Source organism: Stomoxys calcitrans, chromosome 3 (assembly GCF_963082655.1).
Source record: "Stomoxys calcitrans chromosome 3, idStoCalc2.1, whole genome shotgun sequence".
NCBI classification, from domain to species: Eukaryota; Metazoa; Arthropoda; class Insecta; order Diptera; family Muscidae; genus Stomoxys; species Stomoxys calcitrans.
In genome coordinates, this window is record NC_081554.1 from 166,169,168 (window position 1) to 166,181,963 (window position 12,796).

Consider the following 12,796-nt stretch of genomic DNA (forward strand, 5'->3'; position numbering starts at 1 on the left):
AAATAGCCTATGTTTCCTTCCAGACCAACCTACACAATATGCGAAAATTTCGAGAAAACCGGTTTTGCCGTTTTTCAGTCTATACGGAACAAACAAACCGAGTCTCATAAATCCATGATTGGCTAATGTGCCCATTTTTGGCGTTTTTATGGGGGTAGGGTGACCTCCTATACTTCGACATGAATTTGTATGCCAGATCCGTTACCTACTCCCGCATACTTTTCATTTGATACCCGTATTGCCCTTATCGATCCACTTGTGATTTTGCGTGGTGTTTTGGGGTAACGGTGGAGGGTCCAACCCCTTTCGTTACCAATAAATTAAAAGCCTTTTCCCACTTCCTGACCATATTCATTATCTACTCCCGAATACCTTTCATTTGAGTCCCATATTGCCATGATCGTCAAATAAACCCATTTAAAGGGGGCTGGGGCGGCCCCCAGGTACCTTGACCCTACTTTTATCATGAAATTCGTACTCTACTCTTGAATACCTTTCATTTGAATCCCATACTGTTCCGATCGGTCCACTTTTATTTTTGGGCAGTACTTTTCCAAAATCAAAAAATTATATAGCCTATGTTTCCTTTCAGACCAACCTACATAGTCTGTGAAAATTTCAAGGTACTCGGTTCAGCCGTTTTTGTGTCTATACGGAACAAACTGACAAACAAACAAACACCAATTGAATTTTATATATAAGATATGGGAGCTACATCTAAATCTGAACCGATTTTGACCAAACTTCTTAGATATTGTGGTAGACATCGAGGAAAGAGTTGTGCACAATTTTGGCAATATTGGTCAGTAATGCACTTGCAGTGACCTTTGAATGAAAATAGGGCGAAATACATATATGGCAGCTATATAAATCTTAAATCTGGACCGATTTCTATGAAATTCACCAGCAATATTAGAATTCATATAAAAATCCTTCCTGGCAAATTTGAAGAGAATCGGTTTACAAATTAGCAATATTCTTTAATATTGGTCCAAATCTGACTAACATATATATGGGAGCTATATCTAAATCTGAACCGATTTAGAGCAAACTCTAATGATATTATAAATGTCGTCGACGAAAGCGCTGTACAAAGTTTTGGGAAGATTGATTAATAAATACGCTTGCAGTCACCATAGAAGTGAAAATCGAGCGATATATGTATATGGCAGCTATATCTAAATCTGGACCGATTTCTATGAAATTCACCAGTCATATTTGAATTCATATAAAAATCCTTCCAGACAAATTTCAAGAGAATCGGTTAACAAATTAGCACTATACTGTAATATTAGGCCAAATCTGACGAACATGTATGTGGGAGCTATATCTAAATCTGAACCGATTTAGAGCAAACTTTAATGATATTGTAAAAGTCGTCGACGAAAGCGCTGAACAAAGTTTTGGGAAGATTGATCAATAAATGCGCTTGCAGTCACCATAGAAGTGAAAATCGTGCGAAATCTGGACCGATTTCAATGAAATTCACCAGTAATGTCGAAAGTCATAAGAAACCCTTTTCTGCCAAATTTCTAGAGAATCGGTTAACAGAAGACCATTTTATTGAAATTTAACTGCAAATCGGACGAACATATATATGGGAGCTATATCTAAATTTTAACCGATTTTTTTCCAATTTCAATAGGCTTTGTCTCTAAGCCAAAAAACACTCTAAGCCGTACCAAATTTGAAGACCGGATCGGATGAAAACTGCGACCAGTAGTTTGTACACAAATTAACATGGACAGACAGACGGACAGACAGACAGACAGACGGACATAACTAAATCGAATCAGAAAGTGATTTTGAGTTGATCGGTATACTTATCAATGGGTCTATCTCTCTTCTTTCAGGGTGTTACAAACAAATGCACTAAGTTATAATACCCTGTACCACAGTAGTGGTGTAGGGTATAATATACCGTGTGAGAACGGGTAGAAATATCTCTTCGGAATTTGGAGCGGTTACAGCTGCGGTGATAACAATATCGTGTGCAAAATATCAAGTCCCCGGATTGTCCGGGCGCATTTTGGCAGGCCTCTAAAGTTGGTCACCTCTTTATTTCGGAAATTTGTGCTGTCAAATCGTCAAATCGTTTGTGGTAAGATTTTCAAAATGCGCTCAAAAATCCATACAAAAAAGTCTGCCCGTCTTGTTTCGGAAATATTCGACTTTTAATTTTTTATACCCACCACCATAGGATAGGGGCATATTAATCTATTCATTCCGTTTATAACACCTCGAAATATTGATCTAGGACCCCACAAAGTACATATATTATGGATCGCCTTGACATTCTGAATAGATCTGGCCATGTCCGTCCGTCCGTCCGTCTGTCGAAATGACGATAGAGGTCGAAGGCGTAAAGCTAGACGCTTCAAATTTTGCATAGATATTAAGTATTTATGTAGGTCATTGGGAATTGCAAATAGGCCATATCGATTCAAATTTGGATATAGCTCCCATATAAACCGATCTCCCGATTTGACTTCTTGAGCCATAACAAGCCACGATTTTTGTCCGACTTGGCTAAAATTGTGGACGTTGTGTTCTGTTATAACTTTCAACAACCGTGCAAAAAACGGTCTATAACTTGATATAGCTCCTATATAAACCGATACCCTGGTTTGTCTTCTTGAGCCCTTACAAGCAGCATTTTTTCTCCGATTAGGCTGAAATATTGCACATAGTTTTCTTTCATGCCTTGCACAGCCGTTGTGACAAGTACGGCCCTAATCGGTGTATACCCTGATATAGCTCCCAAATAAACCGATCTCCAGATTTGAATTCTAGAGCCCCTTGAAGCAACAATTTTTCTCCGATTTGTGCTAAATACTGTCTAAATTCGGTTCATAACCTGATATAGCTCCGATATAAACCGATTTCACGATTTTAAACACTGGAAACCGCAACTTTTGTCCGATTTGACTGAAATTTTGCACATAGTGTTAGGACTCTTATGACTTTCAACAACTGTGCCAAGAACAGTTCAAATCGGTCAATAACTAGCTCCCATATTTTAACAGAATCTGTGGTGGTGGGTTCCCAAGATTCGGCCCGGCCGATCTTAGCACGCTTTTACTTGTTTATACCCGCCACCGAACGATGATGGATAGACGGAAGGACATGGTGATGGAGCCATCCGTCCGTCCGTCCGTCTGTCTATCTGTTGAAATCACGCTACAGTCTTTAAAAATAGAAATATTGAGCTGAAACTTTGCACAGATTCTTTCTTTGTCCATAGGCAGGTTCGAAGATGGCATATTTCGGACTATATCTTGTTATAGCCCCCATATAGACCGATCCCCCGATTTTGGGACTTATGCCAATAAAAGCCACATTTATTATCCGATTTTGCTGATATTTGGAACAGTGAGTTGGGTTAGGCCTTTCGACACCCTTCTTCATTTTGGTTGAGATCGGTCCAGATTTGGATATAGCTGCCATATATACCGATCTCTCGATTTAAGGTTTTGGGCCTATAAAAGGCGCATTAATTCTCCGCTATCGTCGAAATATTGGACAGCGAATAACGTCAGGGCCTTCAATTTCTTTCTGTAATTTGGATCAGATCGGTCCAGATTTGGATATAGCTGTCATATAGACCGATCCTCCGTTTAAGGGTCTTAGGCGCATAAAAGCCACATTTATTATCCGCTTTCGCTGAAATTTGGGACAGTAAGTTGGGTTAGGCCTTTCGACACCTTTCTTCAATTTGGCTCAGATCCGTCTCGATTTGGATATAGCTGCCATATATACCGATCTCTCGATTTAAGGTTTTGGGCCCATAAAAGGCGCATTAATTCTCCGCTGTAGCCGAAGTTGGGGACAGTGAATAAAGTCAGGGCCCTCAACATCTTTCTGTAATTTGGCTCAGATCGGTCTAGATTTATATATAGCTGGCACATAGACCGATCTCTCGATTTAAGGTTTTGGGCTAATAAAAGGCGCATTAATTATCCGATTTCCGATGTGTTAGGCCCATCGACATCCCACTTCATTTTGGCCCAGATCGGTTTAAATTTGGATATAGCTGCCATAAAAGGCAAATTAATAGTCCCATTCCGTTGAAATTCGACACAGTGACTTAGGTTAGGCTTCTCGACATCCGTGACGTTTATGGTTTAGATCGGTCAATATTTGAATAAGGCTACCAAAAACAGCAATATTTTGTTCTGCAAAATTGAACAATGACTTCTACTTATTAGACCAGTCAATATCAGTGTCGAATTTGGCCCAAATCGGACCATATTTCGACATAGCCGCTATGGGGCCATAAGTTATGCATTTCTCACCGGATAATGATGAAAGATGGTTTACATATATACCCGAGGTGGTGGGCATCCAAGGTTCGGCCAGGCCGAACTTAACACCTTTTTACTTGTTTAGCATATTTTGGTCTCATTTGTTAAAGGCTGTGGAGTGATAACAACAGACGCACGGACAAAGACACGGATATAGTTGAATCGTTCTAGAATTTTGCGACGATCCGGAATATACAAACTTTGTAGGGTCAGGAATGGATATTTCGATGTGTTGCAAACGGAATGACTAAATGAATATACCCCCAATGGTGATGGGTATAGAAAGTGCTATGTTCGGTCTGGCCAAATCTTGGGAACCCACCACCATGGATTCTGCTTAAAATGCCTATATACCCAATTTTTGCAAAATAAAAAATTTAAGCTGCTAGGGGCCTTATAAAGCTGATCGGAATATTGTTGTATATTTGAGATATACCAAGTTATCGACCGATTTGGACAATATTTAACATGGATGTTGAAAATTATGGCAAAATTTTTCCAAAATCTGTTAATGATTGCTGCTCTGGGGACTCAAGGCTCATTTGGCCTTTAAGGCTGTAGCAGCCACAATTTTGGTCCGATCTTTACAGTCTCTACAAAATATAGCAAGTGATGTTTCATTTGACGCCACAAGACGTGTGCAAAATTTCATCAAAATCGGATGAGATTTACATATAGCACCCATACATATCTTTCATCCGATATGGCGCTCTAAAGCTGTAGTAGATACAATTTAGGTTCTATCGTAAGAAAATCCTACGAGGTTCTATACAATATTGCAATAGGTATGCAAAATTAAAGTCTGAATAGATCTCAACATAGGTTCCATGTTTTAAAAATAGTACGATGACTCGGTGGTGGTCGGCTCCCTCCCGACGTTTGCCTTCCCTTACTGTTTTTTTTTTCAAAATTTCGCTGATTTTTGACTTTAGATAAAAACTTTGTTAAAATTTTGTTCTTGTACAAAATTTTGTAAATTTTTGTTTCATGCATATTGTTTAGGTTCATTTTGCTCTCAATGTTTATCCATGATCTTTTTTTTTGCAAAAAGTTACAAATGTTTTGTCTATTAGAGCATCAACATAATTATGGTGGTGGTCTGTCTGACGCACTGACCATACCATCATCATGGCCACCATCAGCGCCTCCACCGCCACTGCCACCATCAACACTACCATCACATCATCATCATGACCTGCCTTGTCATCCATGACTACGAGCAGTGAGTCAGACAAAACCTCAGCCTAAGTTGGGCAGCCAAACAGGGTTCAGGTTAAACACAAATTAACCTCATTTGACAAAACAAAACAAAGCGTTCGAATGGATAATTTGTTAAATAAATTGCATTTTGTAGATGATTTGTAATTGTTATTGTTTTCTGTATGCATTTTATTATTTGCCAAATTAATGTCTGTTACATGGCAATTCAAATAGAAGCATTGTTCGTGTGAATTAAAATTCAAAGTTTTGTGGCGGAAGTTTTCTAAACGTTAGTTTTAAAGTTCAGAAAAAAGGAAAAAATTACAAACAAGTGAAAAGTCGTTTAGTTCGGCCACGGCCGAACTTTAGATACTCAAGGCCTAGGATATATGATAACCACCTTTCGTCACAACCCGGTGGAAAATGCATTATTTATGAACTCATAGCAGCTATAATAAAAGCAGCTTTAATCGCTTTTTAATCCTCCCAATATCTTGAATCGGAAGATCGGTACATTTGGCAGATATATCCAAATCTGGACCGATTATAGTCGTATTTAACAAGGATGTCGAGGGGCCTTACACAACTCACTGAAATAAATTTCAGTGAAATCGACCAATAAATGCACCCATTATAGGCCCAAGACCTTAAATCGAGATATAGCTATATATGGCAGCTTTAACCAAATCTGCACCGATCTGGGCCGTATTGAATAGGGATGTCAAGGAGTCCAGTATAACTCACTGTTCCAAACTTTATTGAAATCGGATAATTAATGTGGCTTTAATGAGATAAGACCTCAAATCAGCAGATTGGGTTATATGGGGACTTTATCAAAATCATATCATCCGATAGCCAATCATCGAACTTAATTTACCTATGGATGAAAACAGAATCTGTGCAAAGTTCCAGCTCAATGTCTCTATTCTTAATGACTGTAGCGTGATTTCAACAGACAGAAGGACGGACATGACTAGACGTCTTATATTTTTACAACGATCAAGAATGTAAATTTGCTCATGAACATTCGATTGAGGAACAGGGCCAAACTTCTCATTCATATCAATTTTTGTAGCAGAGTCCGAACGGCGTGCAGCAATGGTTAGAAGTCTTTACATGCCAAGGTACTTAACAAATGTCGCCAGCATTAGGAGGGGATATCCAACGCTGAAATTTTTTTGATGTTCTTTCCACGATTCGCACCCAGGCTGTCAGCGTTATAGGCGGATAGGCCAATATAGGCCAATAGAGTGACAAATGAATATACTCCCATCCTTCGATAGTGCGTACAAAAAATGAAAAAAAAAAACAAGTAAAAAGGCGTTAAGTTCGGCCGGGCCGAACTTTGGATACCCACCACCTCGGGTATATATGTAAACCACCTTTCATCAAAATTCGGTAAAAATGTCATACCTTATACTCATATACCTCAAACCGATCTGAACTATATACGACACGGATGTCGAAAAGCCGAACATAAGTCACTGTGTCAAATTTCAGTGAAATCGGATTATAAATGCGTCTTTTATGGGGCCAAGACTTTAAATCGAGATATCGGTCTACATGGCAGCTATATCCAAATCTGGACCGATTTGGGCTAAGTTGCATAAACATGTCGAAGAGCCTAACACTAAGCACTGTCCCAAATTTCGGCGAAATCGGACAATAAATGCCTCTTTTATGGGCCCTAAACCTTAATTCCAGAGATCGGTCTATATGGCAGCTATATTCAAATCTGGACCGATCTGGGCAAAATTGAAGAAGGACATCGAAGAGCCTAACCAAACTCACCGTCTAAAATTTCAGCGACATCGGACAATAAATGCGTCTTTTATGGCCCCAAAACCTAAAACCTAGATATCGGTCTATATGGCAGCTTTATCCACATCTGGACCGATCTGTGCGATATTGCAGAAGTATGTCAAGGGGCTTAACTTAACTCACTGTTCCAAATTTCGGCGACATCGGGCAATAAATGAGCATTTTATGGGCCCAAAACCATAAATCAAGAAATCGGTCTATATGGCAGCTATATCCAAATTTGAACCGATCTGGACCAAATTGAAGAAATATGTCAAAGGGCCTAACACAACTCACTGTCCTAAATTTCAGCGAAATCGGACCATAAATGTGGCTTTTATGGGCCTTAGACCCTTAATCGGAGGATCGGTCTATATGGCAGCTATATCCAAATCTGAACCGATCTGGACCAAATTGCAGAAATATGTTAAATGAATATACCCCCAATGGTGATGGGTATAGAAAGTGCTATGTTCGGTCTGGCCAAATCTTGGGAACCCACCACCATGGATTCTGCTTAAAATGCCTATATACCCAATTTTTGCAAAATAAAAAATTTAAGCTGCTAGGGGCCTTATAAAGCTGATCGGAATATTGTTGTATATTTGAGATATACCAAGTTATCGACCGATTTGGACAATATTTAACATGGATGTTGAAAATTATGGCAAAATTTTTCCAAAATCTGTTAATGATTGCTGCTCTGGGGACTCAAGGCTCATTTGGCCTTTAAGGCTGTAGCAGCCACAATTTTGGTCCGATCTTTACAGTCTCTACAAAATATAGCAAGTGATGTTTCATTTGACGCCACAAGACGTGTGCAAAATTTCATCAAAATCGGATGAGATTTACATATAGCACCCATACATATCTTTCATCCGATATGGCGCTCTAAAGCTGTAGTAGATACAATTTAGGTTCTATCGTAAGAAAATCCTACGAGGTTCTATACAATATTGCAATAGGTATGCAAAATTAAAGTCTGAATAGATCTCAACATAGGTTCCATGTTTTAAAAATAGTACGATGACTCGGTGGTGGTCGGCTCCCTCCCGACGTTTGCCTTCCCTTACTGTTTTTTTTTTTCAAAATTTCGCTGATTTTTGACTTTAGATAAAAACTTTGTTAAAATTTTGTTCTTGTACAAAATTTTGTAAATTTTTGTTTCATGCATATTGTTTAGGTTCATTTTGCTCTCAATGTTTATCCATGATCTTTTTTTTTGCAAAAAGTTACAAATGTTTTGTCTATTAGAGCATCAACATAATTATGGTGGTGGTCTGTCTGACGCACTGACCATACCATCATCATGGCCACCATCAGCGCCTCCACCGCCACTGCCACCATCAACACTACCATCACATCATCATCATGACCTGCCTTGTCATCCATGACTACGAGCAGTGAGTCAGACAAAACCTCAGCCTAAGTTGGGCAGCCAAACAGGGTTCAGGTTAAACACAAATTAACCTCATTTGACAAAACAAAACAAAGCGTTCGAATGGATAATTTGTTAAATAAATTGCATTTTGTAGATGATTTGTAATTGTTATTGTTTTCTGTATGCATTTTATTATTTGCCAAATTAATGTCTGTTACATGGCAATTCAAATAGAAGCATTGTTCGTGTGAATTAAAATTCAAAGTTTTGTGGCGGAAGTTTTCTAAACGTTAGTTTTAAAGTTCAGAAAAAAGGAAAAAATTACAAACAAGTGAAAAGTCGTTTAGTTCGGCCACGGCCGAACTTTAGATACTCAAGGCCTAGGATATATGATAACCACCTTTCGTCACAACCCGGTGGAAAATGCATTATTTATGAACTCATAGCAGCTATAATAAAAGCAGCTTTAATCGCTTTTTAATCCTCCCAATATCTTGAATCGGAAGATCGGTACATTTGGCAGATATATCCAAATCTGGACCGATTATAGTCGTATTTAACAAGGATGTCGAGGGGCCTTACACAACTCACTGAAATAAATTTCAGTGAAATCGACCAATAAATGCACCCATTATAGGCCCAAGACCTTAAATCGAGATATAGCTATATATGGCAGCTTTAACCAAATCTGCACCGATCTGGGCCGTATTGAATAGGGATGTCAAGGAGTCCAGTATAACTCACTGTTCCAAACTTTATTGAAATCGGATAATTAATGTGGCTTTAATGAGATAAGACCTCAAATCAGCAGATTGGGTTATATGGGGACTTTATCAAAATCATATCATCCGATAGCCAATCATCGAACTTAATTTACCTATGGATGAAAACAGAATCTGTGCAAAGTTCCAGCTCAATGTCTCTATTCTTAATGACTGTAGCGTGATTTCAACAGACAGAAGGACGGACATGACTAGACGTCTTATATTTTTACAACGATCAAGAATGTAAATTTGCTCATGAACATTCGATTGAGGAACAGGGCCAAACTTCTCATTCATATCAATTTTTGTAGCAGAGTCCGAACGGCGTGCAGCAATGGTTAGAAGTCTTTACATGCCAAGGTACTTAACAAATGTCGCCAGCATTAGGAGGGGATATCCAACGCTGAAATTTTTTTGATGTTCTTTCCACGATTCGCACCCAGGCTGTCAGCGTTATAGGCGGATAGGCCAATATAGGCCAATAGAGTGACAAATGAATATACTCCCATCCTTCGATAGTGCGTACAAAAAATGAAAAAAAAAAACAAGTAAAAAGGCGTTAAGTTCGGCCGGGCCGAACTTTGGATACCCACCACCTCGGGTATATATGTAAACCACCTTTCATCAAAATTCGGTAAAAATGTCATACCTTATACTCATATACCTCAAACCGATCTGAACTATATACGACACGGATGTCGAAAAGCCGAACATAAGTCACTGTGTCAAATTTCAGTGAAATCGGATTTTAAATGCGTCTTTTATGGGGCCAAGACTTTAAATCGAGATATCGGTCTACATGGCAGCTATATCCAAATCTGGACCGATTTGGGCTAAGTTGCATAAACATGTCGAAGAGCCTAACACTAAGCACTGTCCCAAATTTCGGCGAAATCGGACAATAAATGCCTCTTTTATGGGCCCTAAACCTTAATTCCAGAGATCGGTCTATATGGCAGCTATATTCAAATCTGGACCGATCTGGGCAAAATTGAAGAAGGACATCGAAGAGCCTAACCAAACTCACCGTCTAAAATTTCAGCGACATCGGACAATAAATGCGTCTTTTATGGCCCCAAAACCTAAAACCTAGATATCGGTCTATATGGCAGCTTTATCCACATCTGGACCGATCTGTGCGATATTGCAGAAGTATGTCAAGGGGCTTAACTTAACTCACTGTTCCAAATTTCGGCGACATCGGGCAATAAATGAGCATTTTATGGGCCCAAAACCATAAATCAAGAAATCGGTCTATATGGCAGCTATATCCAAATTTGAACCGATCTGGACCAAATTGAAGAAATATGTCAAAGGGCCTAACACAACTCACTGTCCTAAATTTCAGCGAAATCGGACCATAAATGTGGCTTTTATGGGCCTTAGACCCTTAATCGGAGGATCGGTCTATATGGCAGCTATATCCAAATCTGAACCGATCTGGACCAAATTGCAGAAATATGTTAAAGGGCCTAAGACAACTCACTGTCCCAAATTACATCAAAATCGGATTATAAATGTGGCTTTTGTGGGCCTAAGACCCTAAACCGCAGGATCGGTCTATATGGGGGCTATATCAAGATATAGTCCGGTACAGCCCATCTTCGAACTTAACCTGCTTATGGACAAAAAACAAGAATCTGTGCGAAATTTCAGCTCAATATCTTTATTTTTAAAGACTTTAGCGTGATTTCAACAGACAGACGGACAGACGGACGGACATGGCTAGATCGTCTTAGATTTTTACGCTGATCAAGAACATATATACTTTATAGGGTCGGAAATGGATATTTCGATGTGTTGCAAACGGAATGACAAAATGAATATACCCCCATCCTTCGGTGGTGGGTATAAAAACAATTAAAAACTTGTTAAGTTCGCCCGGGTCGAACTTTGGATACCCACCACCAAAAATAATTATAACTCTACTACTATATACATGCAAATGCAAATTTGCCCTTGAACATTCCATTAAGGAACTGGGGCAAACTTCTCACAAATCAATGAGTGCTATCCGATTCAATTTTAAGCTCAATGATAAGGGACCTCATTTTTATAGCCAAGTCCGAACGGCGTGCCGCAGACCGACACTTCTTTGGCGAGAAGTTTTTACATGGCAAAGTACATCACAAATGTCGTCAGCATAGTCGGATCTGATTCATATTTGAGTCGGATGTCGGAAATCCTAAAAGGCCGATCTGCCGATATGACTTCTTGAGCCCTTACAAGCCGCAATTTTTGTCGAATTTGGCTGAAACTGTTCACGTAGTGTTCTATTTTACTTCCAACAACTGTGTCAAGTATGGTTTAAATCGATCTATAACCTGATATAGATCCCATATAAACTGATATTCTGATTTTATTTCTTCAGTCCTAACAAGCCGCAATTTATGTCCGACTTGGCTGATGTTTTGGATGCTGTGTTCTGTTATGATTCCAATAACAGTGCCAAATAAGTTCCAAATCAGTCTATAACCTGATATAGATCCCATATAAACCGCTCTCACGATTTCATTTCTTGAGTCCTTACAAGGAGCAATTTATGTCCGATTTGGCTGTTCTGTTATGATGTTCCTTTATGACTTCCAACAAATGTGCCATGTACGGTCCGAATCGGTCTATATCATGATATAGCTCCCATATAAACCCATCTCCCTATTTTATTTCTTGTGTCCTTATAAGTCGCAATTTTTGTCCAATTTGGCTGAAATTTTGGATGCTGTGTTCTGTTATGATTCCATTAACTGTGCCAAATACGGTCCAAATCAGTCCACAACCTGATATAGATCCCATATAAGCTGGTTTCTCGATTATCCTTGTTCAGAAGATAATCGGAAGAAGTTTAGTAGGTACAATAAAATTATACCCTTCAACTAAATTAAGTTTGCATAAATTTTTAGCATAATTCATGGTGATGAGTTCCCAATATTCGGCCCGGCCAAATTTAGCACTCTTATTATAATTCTACTGGTGAACGGAATCCGTGTTGATGATCCGCTGGGATCAGAGACGAACTCAGGCCAGCAAGGAGCAGCGCCACAAGTTTCAGGGACAAGAGACAGAGTCGCATACCTGACTCTCTTTGGTCTACAGATTTACCCGGCTTTAGAATAGGAAGCACTCAACTTACTTTTCATATGGCTGGAATCACTGGGGTGGAGATATACAGATCCTAACGATTTCCACGGAAAGCGCGAAATACGGGAATTCCCGAGATATTTCCCGCGTTACAGCTCCAAGTTGTAAAACTTAATCCAGATTCATTCCTGAATTTATGGTCATGAAGATTTGAATGACGAAAGAAATGTTTTAACGTTTATCCGCAATTTCCTGTGCCTGCATGGAGA